General features: G+C 41.7%; 1 protein-coding gene across 1 annotated transcript in view; it reads right to left on the reverse strand.

The window, feature by feature from the left end:
• Window positions 1-12,615, reverse strand: part of LOC120533549 (zinc finger protein 502-like) — a 44,429-nt gene extending 31,814 nt beyond the window's left edge. The window contains exon 1 of the mRNA XM_039760483.1: window positions 12,441-12,615. The gene's annotated coding sequence lies outside the window, so the exon portion shown is untranslated. The remainder of the gene's footprint in view (window positions 1-12,440) is intronic.
• Between the last annotated feature and the right edge of the window lie 625 nt (window positions 12,616-13,240).

Consider the following 13,240-nt stretch of genomic DNA (forward strand, 5'->3'; position numbering starts at 1 on the left):
ATAGCACATTTTCATACAAATAATGTAGCTCAAAGTGTTTTAAATGAAGAAAAGAGAAAAATAAGAAAGTAAGAATTCAAATAAGACAACATTAATTAACATAGAAAAAGAGTAAGGTCCGATGGTCAGAGAGGACAGAAAAAAAAAGCTCCAGAAAGCTAGAGAGAAAAAATAAAATCTTGATGATGATGACTTGATGATGATGGTCATGTAGACTTCTGGCTTTTAATCTATCAATGCAGGAACATCATGGTGCTTTGATTAGGTGGTGGTGGTGCTGGTCAACACCACAGAAAACCATGAAAGAAACAGAGAGAGTAGGGGTTAGTACGGATTTTAGAGCCACCATGAATAGTTAATGATAATAAATTGAAAATACAGAGTATCAGGATTAAATTAAAATGAAGTTATGAGAAGGCCATGTTAAAGTAATGTGTTTTCAGCAGTTTTTTTTAAAGTGCTCCACCTTATTAGCCTGGCGAATTCCTATTGGCAGGCTATTCCAGATTTTAGGTGCATAACAGCAGAAGGCCGCCCGCCTCACCACTCCTTTTAAGTTTAGCTCTTGGAATTCTAAGAAGAGACTCATTTGAGGATCTAAGGGTACAATTTGGAATGCAAGGTGTCAGGCATTCTGATATATAAAATGGAGCGAGATTATTTAAGGCTTTATAAACCATAAGCAGTATTTTAAAGTCAATCCTGAATGACACAGGCAACCAGTGTAGTGACATCAAAACTGGAGAAATGTGTTCGGATTTTCTTTTCCTAGTTAGGATTCTAGCAGCTGCATTCTGCACTCGTTGCAAATGATTGATGTCTTTTTTGGGTGGTCCTGAGAGGAGTGCGTTACAGTAATCTAGTCGACTGAAAACAAAAGAGTGAACTAATTTCTCAACATCTTTCAATGATATAAGAGGTCTAACTTTTGCTATGTTTCTTAAGTGAAAAAATGCTGCCCTACTGATCTGATTAATTTAGAAATTTATCATGTTTATTTTGTTTTTTAAAAAAAAAAAAAAAAATGAAATCCTCAAAATTAGCTTTATTTCACTCGGGTTGTGCTAAAAGCAGAAATCCCAAGTGTTACCCGTTCAATGGTACGGGTACATCTTCTCCTCTCACCTGTAGGAGTGCCCACTAATAATGGCTTCCCTAGTTTTTCACAGCCCAAGTGTTGCCTGCTCTTGCCAGGGATATAAGCAACGATGTTGGGGAGCCTCTCATCAGCAGTGATGACAAACTGAATCTGTCTTCATGCAGTGCAACTAAAACGGACAGGGAAACTGAAGGAGATCTGATGAATCTGAAAGTGACGCTCGCTTGGTATTTGCTTTGTTATTATACATTTTACACTTCACACCATGTACTTTTAGAGTTTTGCAAGTTTTACAGTAAAAAAAAGAACATCTAACACTAACGCTTTTTGTTCTTTCACAGATCGTTTGGAGGAACTGAACACGTATACTAATGTCTGTTAATAAAAAAAAAGTAAACAAGTCTGATCTTTGGCACCATATGTAATAGTCCACTAATGCAAAGTGTTTAAAATGTGACCTTTTGACGTCCACACACACACATTGAGATTTTATTAACCATTCCTACAAGATGACACATCAGTATCAGTATCACCAATGCTGGCCTCAGTATCACCTGGTATCGGATCAAAAGGAAAACCAACAGCATCAGCCACCACTAGTTTTCAGGTGTAAATACTGAAGAGCAGGTTTTCAACTTGAAAAATGAATTTTGGCTACCAATTGTCAAGAGTTGTGAAAGCATACTTACAGAAAAAAGAGAGATGAGGGATAGTGTGGGACAGGCCAGTGTACAGAGTGACAATCAACCCGTCTTTATTTTGGAAAGCTCTGTCAACAGCAGTGTAGGACAGACTGACATTACCATTTTTAACATGGCTAGAACACAAGTCCTGTTTAAAAATGCTGCTGCCAGACACTCGTATTGCCAGCTAAAAACGCTCAGTTTCCATGGCCATGCCCCTCGCCTGAATGCAGCCTTCATGACTTACCTGATAAGACAATCAATACCAGACCATGTTAACATCCAGGGATGTCTCTCAGAGACACAAGATGGACACTCGAGTTCAAACAAAGGACCATAAATCAAGGAGGAGTAACACTGTTGGACAGAACTTTGCACCAGTGGTCAGCCGAGAGGATGGACTTATGCAAACTCAAGAAACCAATCTCAAGGCTTATATTCCTTCCTTTAAAAAAACCTTATAAGACACAAATCATCTCATCAAGCTTACAGCTCTCAGCCTGGACCTAACTTTGGCTGTCCATAGCTTACGGGGTTTGGCCGTAACAGACTTTGGAGCATTCGCTTTACTCCGAGGGGCAATTGTTCTTGATTGGAAAGGTGGAAGACTTGTCTGAATTGGAGTTGGATGAGGGTGACATTAGCCCTGACCTTGCTGAAGAATAGCTAGTGCACAAGCCGAGATGGTATCTTAAAGACCACACATTCATCTTGCTAGATATAGCAAATAACGAATCAATTTTTTTTAGAAGACATGATGTTGGTAGCAACAAGCTTAACATTTCCTACAGCAGACACCATCAAAAGACGCTTTACACAAATTCTAAAACAGGAATAAGAACTGAACTGCTCAGTACCACAGAGTCAACACAGCAAATAAAGGAAATACAACCGTAGGTGCGAAACGTGGCTACGGCAGAAACTTACGCGTGTCCACTCCTTGGTGTTTCACATTATTCCACTGTTATTGTATAAAAATCAAAACACTTATTTTCCACATTATATATTTCCACTGTCGAGTGGCACGGTGGTACAGTGGGTAGCACTGCTGCCTCACAGTTAGGAGACCTGGGTTTGCTTCCCGGGTCCTTCCTGTGGAGTTTGCATGTTCTCCCCATGTTTGTGTGGGTTTCCTACCATAGTCCAAAGACATGCAGGCTAGGTGAATTACCGATTCTAAATTGTCCCTAGTGTGTGCGTGTGCGCGCTCTGCGGTGGGCTGGCGCCCTGCCTGGGTTTGTTTCCTGCCTTGCACTCTGTGTTGGCTGGGATTGGTGCCAGCAGACCCCCCAGTGACCGTGTAGTTAGGATATTGCATGTTGGATAATGGATCGATATGTCCATGGTCAAAATGAAACTCAAGACAGACACGGTAAGAAAACCGAGTGTTTCCACAGCCTGTTCAATCCACACAATAACTTCCTAATTCCCACTACCCAGCACCCTTTCTTAAAGTAACAATACCCTATTAGAACTGAATAATTATCTAGTCCTATTCTTAATATATAAACTAATCTTGAGCTACAGAATAAATTTAACATTTTCAAATTAACTGAACATAAAAACATTAATATACAACTTGGCTCATACAACATGTATGACAGAGGCATTCAGCGTTTTCTGAACAAAGGGGGCTTGATGACAGGGGACAGCAGCTAAATGGTAAAAGTCTAAATGAATGTTTACAGGCTTCATATTAAAATCTCTGAAACAAAATTGTATTGCAGTTTTCAACAACTGGAAGCAACAAGTTTCACATTTATCAACTTTATATTGTGGAAGTAAATGCTCCACACAAACATACACCATCATAAATAGCAGAGATGCACAATATATCGGGAACTGTATTGTTATCAGCTGATGTTCATTAAAAATTATGATATCGAAATCGGGCAACCGTGTACATTTTACAGTCGACCGATATAATTCAGGCTTGTCAACATTATTTCACTAAATAATTGAATGTTGCTTTCATTGATTCATTGAGCAGACATTAAACTGCAAAACATGCATGTAAGCACAGCCCCTTGACCTCACAAAAAAAACACACCACACGGTGTATGTATGTATGTATGTATGTGTATATATATATATATATATATATATATATATATATATATATATATATATATATATATATATATATATATATATATATATATATATATATATATATATATATATATATATATATATATATATATACACACTCAAAAAAATTAAAGGAACACTTTGTAATCAGAGTATAGCATTAAGTCAATGAAACTTATGGAATATTAATCTGGTCAGTTAAGTAGCAGAGGGGTTGTTAATCAGTTTCAGCTGCTGTGGTGTTAATGAAATTAACAACAGATGCACTAGAGGGGCAACAATGAGATGAGCCCCAAAACAGGAATGAATGGTTTAACAGGTGGAGGCCACTGACATTTTCCCTCCCTCATCTTTTCTGACTGTTTCTTCACTAGTTTTGCATTTGGCTACAGTCAGTGTCACTACTGGTAGCATGAGGCTACCTGGACCCTACAGAGGTTGCACAGGTAGTCCAACTTCTCCAGGATGGCACATCAATACGCACAATTGCCAGAAGGTTTGCTGTGTCTCAGTCAGTCTAAGGTAGAGGAGTTCTAGAAGCTGACATATGAGACAGTGAGGATGGCCAAGAAGGTGCAAAACCCATCGAAGAGTGAACCTTCCCTTGAGCAGGAGGAACAATAGCACTGCCAGAGCCAGAAAGACCATCGAGGCCACTGGCCGGAATGTCCTAAACGAACCCGAAGAGCCTCCTTCTAGGGTGACCAAGGCGCTGTCGCTCACCTAAAGCAGACTGGCAAACAGCCTGCTGGCAGATTTCCAAGATAACCACTGTATGCACAATGGTGCCCTGTGCTCTTACAGTAGAAACATCTCAATGATTGACCCAAAATTGGGAAAAGGTCTTGTGGACTGGAGAAATTATGTGCTGAACTTTCAAGGCAAATGTCCGTTTAGTGCGTGGGTTAATGATTGTCGGAGCATATCATGACATATACCAACGCATAAGGCTGTAAAGGATTGGCTGCGAGTTGGTTCAGGATGAAACCTGGAGGCTTCGATAGATGCTGATTCATGGCTCCTGGTGCCAAAAATTCCAGAGTTCCATCTGTTAGAGTATCAGGCAGTCCTGAGGACGATCTGGAATTGAACATGACAATGCCCAAACACACTTCACACCTCAATAGCGAAAGGGACATTAGTTTTGGTCCATCAGTGCCACCAGTTCACCTCAGACCTAACCATTGGATGCTCTGGTCCAGATCTGGAGAGACCCATCAAAATCTTCCTCATTAGAGCTGCATCAAATTGTCAAGGATGATGCAAAATTCATCAGAGGCTAAAAGCTCAATTAGTTGCTGCAATTCAGCTTTTGCAGAATTGGCTAGCTGCCAACACAGTTTTAGTTTAGGGGCATTTGAATTCAGGGCTGGGTTATGTTTTTTTTCCTCAAAATAAAACATCATTTAAATCTGATTGTTTTAAATGTTCTTTAATATTTTGACAGATGTTAAATGTATATATATATATATATTATATATGAAACAATCATCTCAAAGAGAGATCAGCTCAAAAGAATTAAAGGAACACTTTTAATCAGAGTATAGCATAAAGTCAATGAAACTTATGGGATATTAATCTGGTCAGTTAAGTAGCAGAGGGGGTTGTTAATCAGTTTCAGCTGCTGTGGTGTTAATGAAATTATCAACAGATGCACTAGAGGGGCAACAATGAGATGACCCCAAAACAGGAATGGTTTAACAGGTGGAGGCCACTGACATTTTTCCCTCCTCATCTTTTCTGACTGTTTCTTCACTAGTTTTGCATTTGGCTACAGTCAGTGTCACTACTGGTAGCATGAGGCGATACCTGGACCCTACAGAGGTTGCACAGGTAGTCCAACTTCTCCAGGATGGCACATCAACGTGTCATTGCCAGAAGGTTTGCTGTGTCTCCCTGCACAGTCTCAAGGGCATGGAGGAGATTCTAGGAGACAAGCAGTTACTCTAGGAGAGCTGGAGAGGGCCATAGAAGGTCCATAACCCATCAGCAGGACCAGTATCTGCTCCTTTGAGCAAGGAGGAACAGGATGAGCACTGCCAGAGCCCTACAAAATGACCTCCAGCAGGCCACTGGTGTGAATGTCTCTGACCAAACAACCAGAAAGACTTCATGAGGGTGACCCAAGAGCCCCATGTCCTCTAATGGGCCCTGAGCTCACTGCCCAGCAGCATGCAGCTCGATTGGCATTCGCCATAGAATACCAGAATTGGCAGATGCACCACTGGTGCCCTGTGCTTTTTACAGATGAGAGCAGGTTCACCCTGAGCACGTGACAGAAGTGAAAGGGTCTGGAGAAGCCATGGAGAACATTATGCTGCCTGTAACATCATTCAGCATGAGAAGTTTGGTGGTGGGTTAATGATTGTCTGGGGAGGCATATCCATGGAGGGTCACACAGACCGCTACAGGCTTGACAAAGGCACCTTGGCTGCCATTAGGTATCAGGATGAAATCCTTGGACCCATTGTCAGACCCTATGCTGGTACAGTGGCTCCTGGTGCACGACAATTCCTGGCCTCATGTGGTGAGAGTATGCAGGCAGTTCCTGGAGGATGAAGGAATTGAAACCATTGACTGGCCACCACACTTTCCTGACCTAAATCCAATAGAACACCTCTGGGACATTATGTTTTGGTCCATCCAATGCCACCAGGTTGCACCTCAGACTGTCCAGGAGCTCAGTGATGCCCTGGTCCAGATCTGGGAGGAGATCCCCACAACACCATCTGTCATCTCATTAGAAGCATGCACCGATGTTGTCAGGCATGTATACAAGAACACAGGGGCCATACAAAGTGCTGCGTACAATTTGGAGTTGCTGCAATTAAATTTTGGCAAAATGGACTAGCCTGCCACATCATGTTTTCACTCTGATTTTTGGGGCGTCTTTGAATTCAGGGCTCTGTAGGTTGATCATTTTCATTTCCATCAAACGATGTGGCAATGATGTGATTTCTGATGTGTTTTCAAAGTGTTCCTTTAATTTTTTTGAGCAGTTATATATATATATATATATATATATATGCAAACATATCTTCTCTTCAAAGGAGCGTCGTCAAGAGCAGAGAATGTCAGAGAGAAAAGCAAACAATCAAAAAATCAATACGTGCTTTTAAGTATGCCGATGCACCGCGATAAAGCGGTAGTAGCTAGTAACCCTCTTCTGTAAAAGACTGCTTAATTTAAAGTAAAAGTGTTAATTTTAAATGAAATTGCAGTAAATACAATAAGGATGTAATCTACTTTAAGGTACAGTGTGCATATGTTACAGTTAGGCAGTCATACAATTGTACTTTAAAACTGCATGTTTTGGTATTTGTTTATATATATATATATATATATATATATATATATATATATATATATATATATATATATATATATATATATATATATATATATATCAGTGCAGACATCGAACACCCTTAAGCTTTTTCAAATACAGTAAATGAAAAGAGAAACAGGCTTGCTGGTGAAAAGGCAGAAATGCTTCTTTTTGTTAAGAAAAAACTACCATTTGTTGTTTTCAAGAAGCCAACTTAAGACCAGGGTTACTACCCTCATTGTACCATTTTTTTAGTTTTACTTAAAGTAAATACAGTGGAGGAAATAATTATTTGACCCCTCACTGATTTTGTAAGTTTGTCCAATGACAAAGAAATGAAAAGTCTCAGAACAGTATCATTTCAATGGTAGGTTTATTTCAACAGTGGCAGATTGTACAACAAAAGGAAAATCGAAAAAATAACTTTAAATAAAAGATAGAAATTGATTTGCATTTCATTGAGGGAAATAAGTTTTTGAACCCCTACCAACCATTAAGAGTTCTGGATCCCACAGAGTGGTTAGACACTTCTACTCAATTAGTCACCCTCATTAAGGACACCTGTCTTAACTAGTCACCTGTATAAAAGACACCTGTCCACAGAATCAATCAATCAAGCAGACTCCACACTCTACAACATGGGAAAGACCAAAGAGCTGTCCAAGGATGTCAGAGACAAAATTGTAGACCTGCACAAGGCTGGAATGGGCTACAAAACCATTAGCAAGAAGCTGGGAGAGAAGGTGACAACTGTTGGTGCGATTGTTCGAAAATGGAAGGAGCACAAAATGACCATCAATCGACCTCGCTCTGGGGCTCCACGCAAGATCTCACCTCGTGGGGTGTCAATGGTTCTGAGAAAGGTGAAAAAGAATCCTAGAACTACACGGGAGGAGTTAGTTAATGACCTCAAATTAGCAGGGACCACAGTCACCAAGAAAACCATTGGAAACACATTACACGCAATGGATTAAAATCCTGCAGGGCTCGCAAGGTCCCCCTGCTCAAGAAGGCACATGTGCAGGCCCGTCTGAAGTTTGCCAATGAACACCTGAATGATTCAGAGAGTGACTGGGAGAAGGTGCTGTGGTCTGATGAGACCAAAATAGAGCTCTTTGGCATTAACTCAACTTGCTGTGTTTGGAGGAAGAAAAATGCTGCCTATGAACCCCAAAACACCGTCCCCACCGTCAAGCATGGGGTGGAAACATTTTGCTTTGGGGTGTTTTTCTGCTAAGGGCACAGGACAACTTAATCACATTAACGGAAAATGGACGGAGCCATGTATCGAGAAATCCTGAGCGACAATCTCCTTCCCTTGCCAGGAAACTGAAAATGGGTCGTGGATGGGTGTTCCAGCACGACAATGACCCAAAACATACAGCAAAGGCAACAAAGGAGTGGCTCAAGAAGAAGCACATTAAGGTCATGGAGTGGCCTAGTCAGTCTCGGACCTTAATCCAATAGAAAACCTATGGAGGGAGCTCAAGCTCAGAGTAGCACAGAGACAGCCTCGAAACCTTAGGGATTTAGAGATGATCTGCAAAGAGGAGTGGACCAACATTCCTCCTAAAATGTGCAAACTTGGTCATCAATTACAAGAAACGTTTGACCTTTGTGCTTGCAAACAAGGGTTTTCCACTAAGTATTAAGTCTTTTTTGTTAGAGACTGTATACTGTATGTCTGAACATGGCACAAAGAATATGCATTATTTTTTCCCCCAATGACATGGTGTACAGTGATCCCTCGCTATATTGCACTTTGACTTTTGCAGCTTCACTTCATCCCGGATTTTAAATGTAACCATATCTAAATATATATCACGGATTTTTCGCTGGTTCGCCACTTTCTGTGGACAATGGGTCTTTTTAATTTATGCTACATGCTTCCTCAGTTTGTTTGCCCAGTTGATTTCATACAAGAGACGCTATTGACGGATGGCTTAGAAGCTACCCAATCAGAGCACGTATTACATATTAACTAAAACTCCTCAATGATAATCGATATGCTTCCCACGTGGTGCTTGATTGTTTGCTTTTCTCTGTTTCTCAGTCTCTCTGGCTGACGGAGGGGGTGTGAGCAGGGGGCTGTTTGCACAGATGCTGTTTGCCTAGAGGATACAGACGCTCCTCTAAAAAATGCCGCTTTTATCTTGGTGCATCGGCATACTTAAAAGCACGTATTGATTTTTTTGATTGTTTGCTTTTCTCTCTGACATTCTCTGCTCTTGACGACGCTCCTTTGAAGAGAAGATATGTTTGCATTCTTTTATTTGTTTGAAAGAACTGCCATCTCTGTCTTGTCATGTAGCACAGTTTAAACTTTTGACTAAAGGGTGTTATTTCATGTCTAGAGGGCTCCAATAATGTTATCAGTGTGGGAGAGTTTCTAAGGGCTTAAAATATATAAAAATAACCATACTAACATATGGTTTCTACTTCGCGGATTTTCATCTATCGTGGGGGGGGGTTCTGGATCGAGGAGAGATTACTGTATTGATATGCTTAACTTACCCAGAATGTGCACAGTTAAGCAGATTTTGCACATAACCTGGAGTATTTTTTATAGAGACAAGCCATATCTTGCTCTAGAACCTACTAGATCAGTGATGTTGGCATGGTGGAGGTCTCATGTGCCTCAGTCTTCCCTAGAGCTCCATTGTCTGTAGATGAGATCCTGAAGGACCAATATATTATGGGTAATCATCAGTGGAGGGCCAGACATAGAACATCTCATTATTGACCCTTAAATTTAATGAAAGTGGGTCTTGCCCAGAAGAGGAATTCTAGTCCTGACAGTGGTGTTCACATAAGAGGGGTGACCCACACAGCCTGGGTGGGCTCTGCATGATACAGTTACGTGTAGCAGTCACCCAAATTGGACTTAGCTTCCACCTCACCACCATAGTCCAGTACAAAACAAATTGGGGCAAAAACCAGAGTAACTGTACAGGTGAGGAAATAGCTATAGACCACCATAGGGTACACTCACATTCAAGTCAACGACCACACCAAGACAAGTTAGACTTGCCAGGCTTCAAAACCTGAGCATATTTAGAAATGCAGAGAAAATAAGAATTAAAGACCAGACAAGGAAACTGCATAGAGACTTAAAAAAAACTCAGGCTGCGATTCAAATTCAGTCAGGTAGAACTGGGTGGTAGTAACAGAAACCACAAATCTCTATTAGCTTATCTAATACTCACTAACAGGCATTACTGGTTTGGCTTTAGCAATGAAACGTGGGAGTTTGTCATATTTCATAACAAAAGAAAAATAAATAAACTTTTACATAATTGTTCGTTCAAGCAATTCATGGATTTTAAAAAGTAACATCCAGTGCTGCCACGAATGGCCATGCATAACAGCAGCACCTGTGTTTGGTTTTCTTTGTTGTTATTTCTTTTTTTTTTTTTTTTCTGGAGATCTTGGATAACCGAAGTGGTCAGGAAGGTTTGACTCGCCTACCTGCGACAGCAACTGCTGGACCTGCGCCCTTTGTCTCCCAGAGTGCCCGATCTAATTGCTAAGCTCCCAGCAGAGCTACAGAGTGGACGCTGAGGAAAAGAGAGCACAACAAGACAAGAAGCACAAACTGTAGCTGCCTTCCGGGCAATGAAAGATCAATGATGAATAAAATGGATGAGCTCTCAGCTGGTCAGGAGCCAAAGGGAATACAAACTCAATAGTCTTATGCGCTTCAGTAAGACGAGGTTTAGAGCTGAAACACCAGACTCTGGGGGTGCACTGGATGGATTTAAAATTATGTGGATGGACAGAAGCAGGAACAAAAGTGGGAGTAAGAAAGAAGGTGGACTTGCCATTGTTGAGAATGAAAAACGATGCAACACTGGACACATTACTATTAAAGCACCGGGCGTGAATGTAGTGTTTTTTTTGGGAGGGTGGCTTACAATCTTATTAAATGATGAGAGAGTTTTCACATGCCATTCTACTTCGGCAGATGCGGCAATCACAACAGACACAGTATATTCTGTAAGAAGCAAATTCTCTACTGACCATCCCAACGCTCTCATCGCAATTCCAGGGGTGTTTGACCCCGTTTCACTTTCCTCCACCCTCACTGATTTTTAACTAGTTTGTGGACTGTACAGCAAAGGAAAACCAGACCCTGGACTTGCTGTGCGCCAATGTTAAATGCTTTGCAACCTTTATGCCAATAAGACCATAATTTGTTACAGCTCATATCTGCATATAAACTCATTGTCCAGCAGCTGCCAATCACCACCAGGACCATTCAGGAATGGACAAGAAAAGCTGAGGAGGCTCTGAAAGACACCTTTAAGAACACTGAGTGGGTTATGCTTTGTGACTCACACAGCCAGTACATTGGGGGTCTCAGCCACAGTATCACAAATTATATCAACCTTTGTGTGGATAACACAGTTCTCACAAAGGCAGTGTGCTGTCTCCCCAAACACAAACGATGAATCACAAAAAACCTGAAAGCCTAATGAATAGGAAGAAGAGAGCCAGTAGGTCTGGAGATAAGGATGAAATGAAGGTGGTGCAGTCAGAACTGAAGAGACGGCTCTGTGAGGGGAAAGTCCACTACAGAGAAAAACGCGACCACAAGTTACAACAAAACAATATGAAGGAAGTGTGCAATGGGGTGACGATCATCATTGGCAGCTGTAAAATATGCAGAGGAAGGTAACATGAGCAGAGCTAATGAACTGAAGCAGATCTTCAACTGGGTTGACACATTCTTGCCAGTCCAGCCCTCTGTGTGCTCTGCAACTCAACATCAGTAAGACAAAAGAGCTGCTGGTGGACTTCAGGCGAGCCAAAGAGCCTCAGAGGCCAGTCGCCATTGGGGAGGAGAGCACAGAAGTGGTGCAGAGCTAGAAGTACCTGGGGGTTCACCTGAACGATAAACTGGTCTGGTCTGATAACACAGTGGCGCAGGTCAAAAAGGGACACAGCAAACCGAACATCATAAAGACACTCCGGTCTTTTGATTTATGAAGCAAGTTGCTTCTGGGTGCTTTAAAGTAAAAATGGGACTCGACCACGTGAAATGAATCGGAGACACACACCAATGAACAACAGCATGTGGAAGGCCACAGGGGGATTCACTCGAGCAAAGTCCGCTGCTGAGCTGAAGAACACGAACGCACCGTGCGCCTCTCACTCAAGTCTCGTGATGTAAATCTGAGTGGAGCGGATTAAAACTCGCACATCCATAAAGTGCGCCCCCAAAACCAGAAGCACTTACCCTCCGTTTGTCGGCGATGAAGAACTTTCTAACCTCGTTGAAACTCCTGCCTCATCCCCACCAGTCTTCCTTTCTTCCAGTTGTCGCTACAATGCAGGGAGTGTCGCTACCCGATTTGCGCGCGCAGGCGTATTGAAAGCCTAACATACCGTAAAGGGTTCGCGCATGCGTTAAACAGATTAAGCGGCACCGTGGTGTGTGATGACGTGTGTCGCTACCCGATCTGCGGTGCCTACCCGATCTGCGCGCGCATGCGCACGCATGCGCAGAGCTTTACTATTACGACCCTGTCCGATCTGCGTTTTTTTACTTTGCGACATGAGTCCCCATCCGATTTGTCTCGCGCACGCGCTCTGTGCTTAATTAAAAATTCATTTCACGACGCTGCCCGATTTGTTCTGCGCATGTCGAATGTTTTACGACACACGTCACTCGTCAGGTTTGATTTGTAGTTGCGAGTCATTTTTGCGTTGTCCTTTAACTCCGTCTGTAAGTGGACTTGTTACTGGAAGATGGCAACTTTTGAATTTTAGAACGTCATGGAAGATGTGTCGCCTGAAAAATTTAACTCCAGTCGAATGAAGAGGGAGCGAAATGAAATGCGACGTGTGTCTGTGAACTTTATAATGGCCATCTACAGCTTTTGTAAGTACATCACTTTTAGTTAAACCACTTCGTAATCTCGTGGTTTAATCGTAAAAATCACAGCATTTTCCGTGTTTGGGTTAATGGATTAATATATGTATGTCATTTATTTCGTAGCATTCTATTAGCATTTGGTGGTGTGTTTCTTTTAACAT

The sequence above is a fragment of the Polypterus senegalus genome, chromosome 8 (assembly GCF_016835505.1).
Source record: "Polypterus senegalus isolate Bchr_013 chromosome 8, ASM1683550v1, whole genome shotgun sequence".
Lineage (NCBI taxonomy): Eukaryota > Metazoa > Chordata > Cladistia > Polypteriformes > Polypteridae > Polypterus > Polypterus senegalus.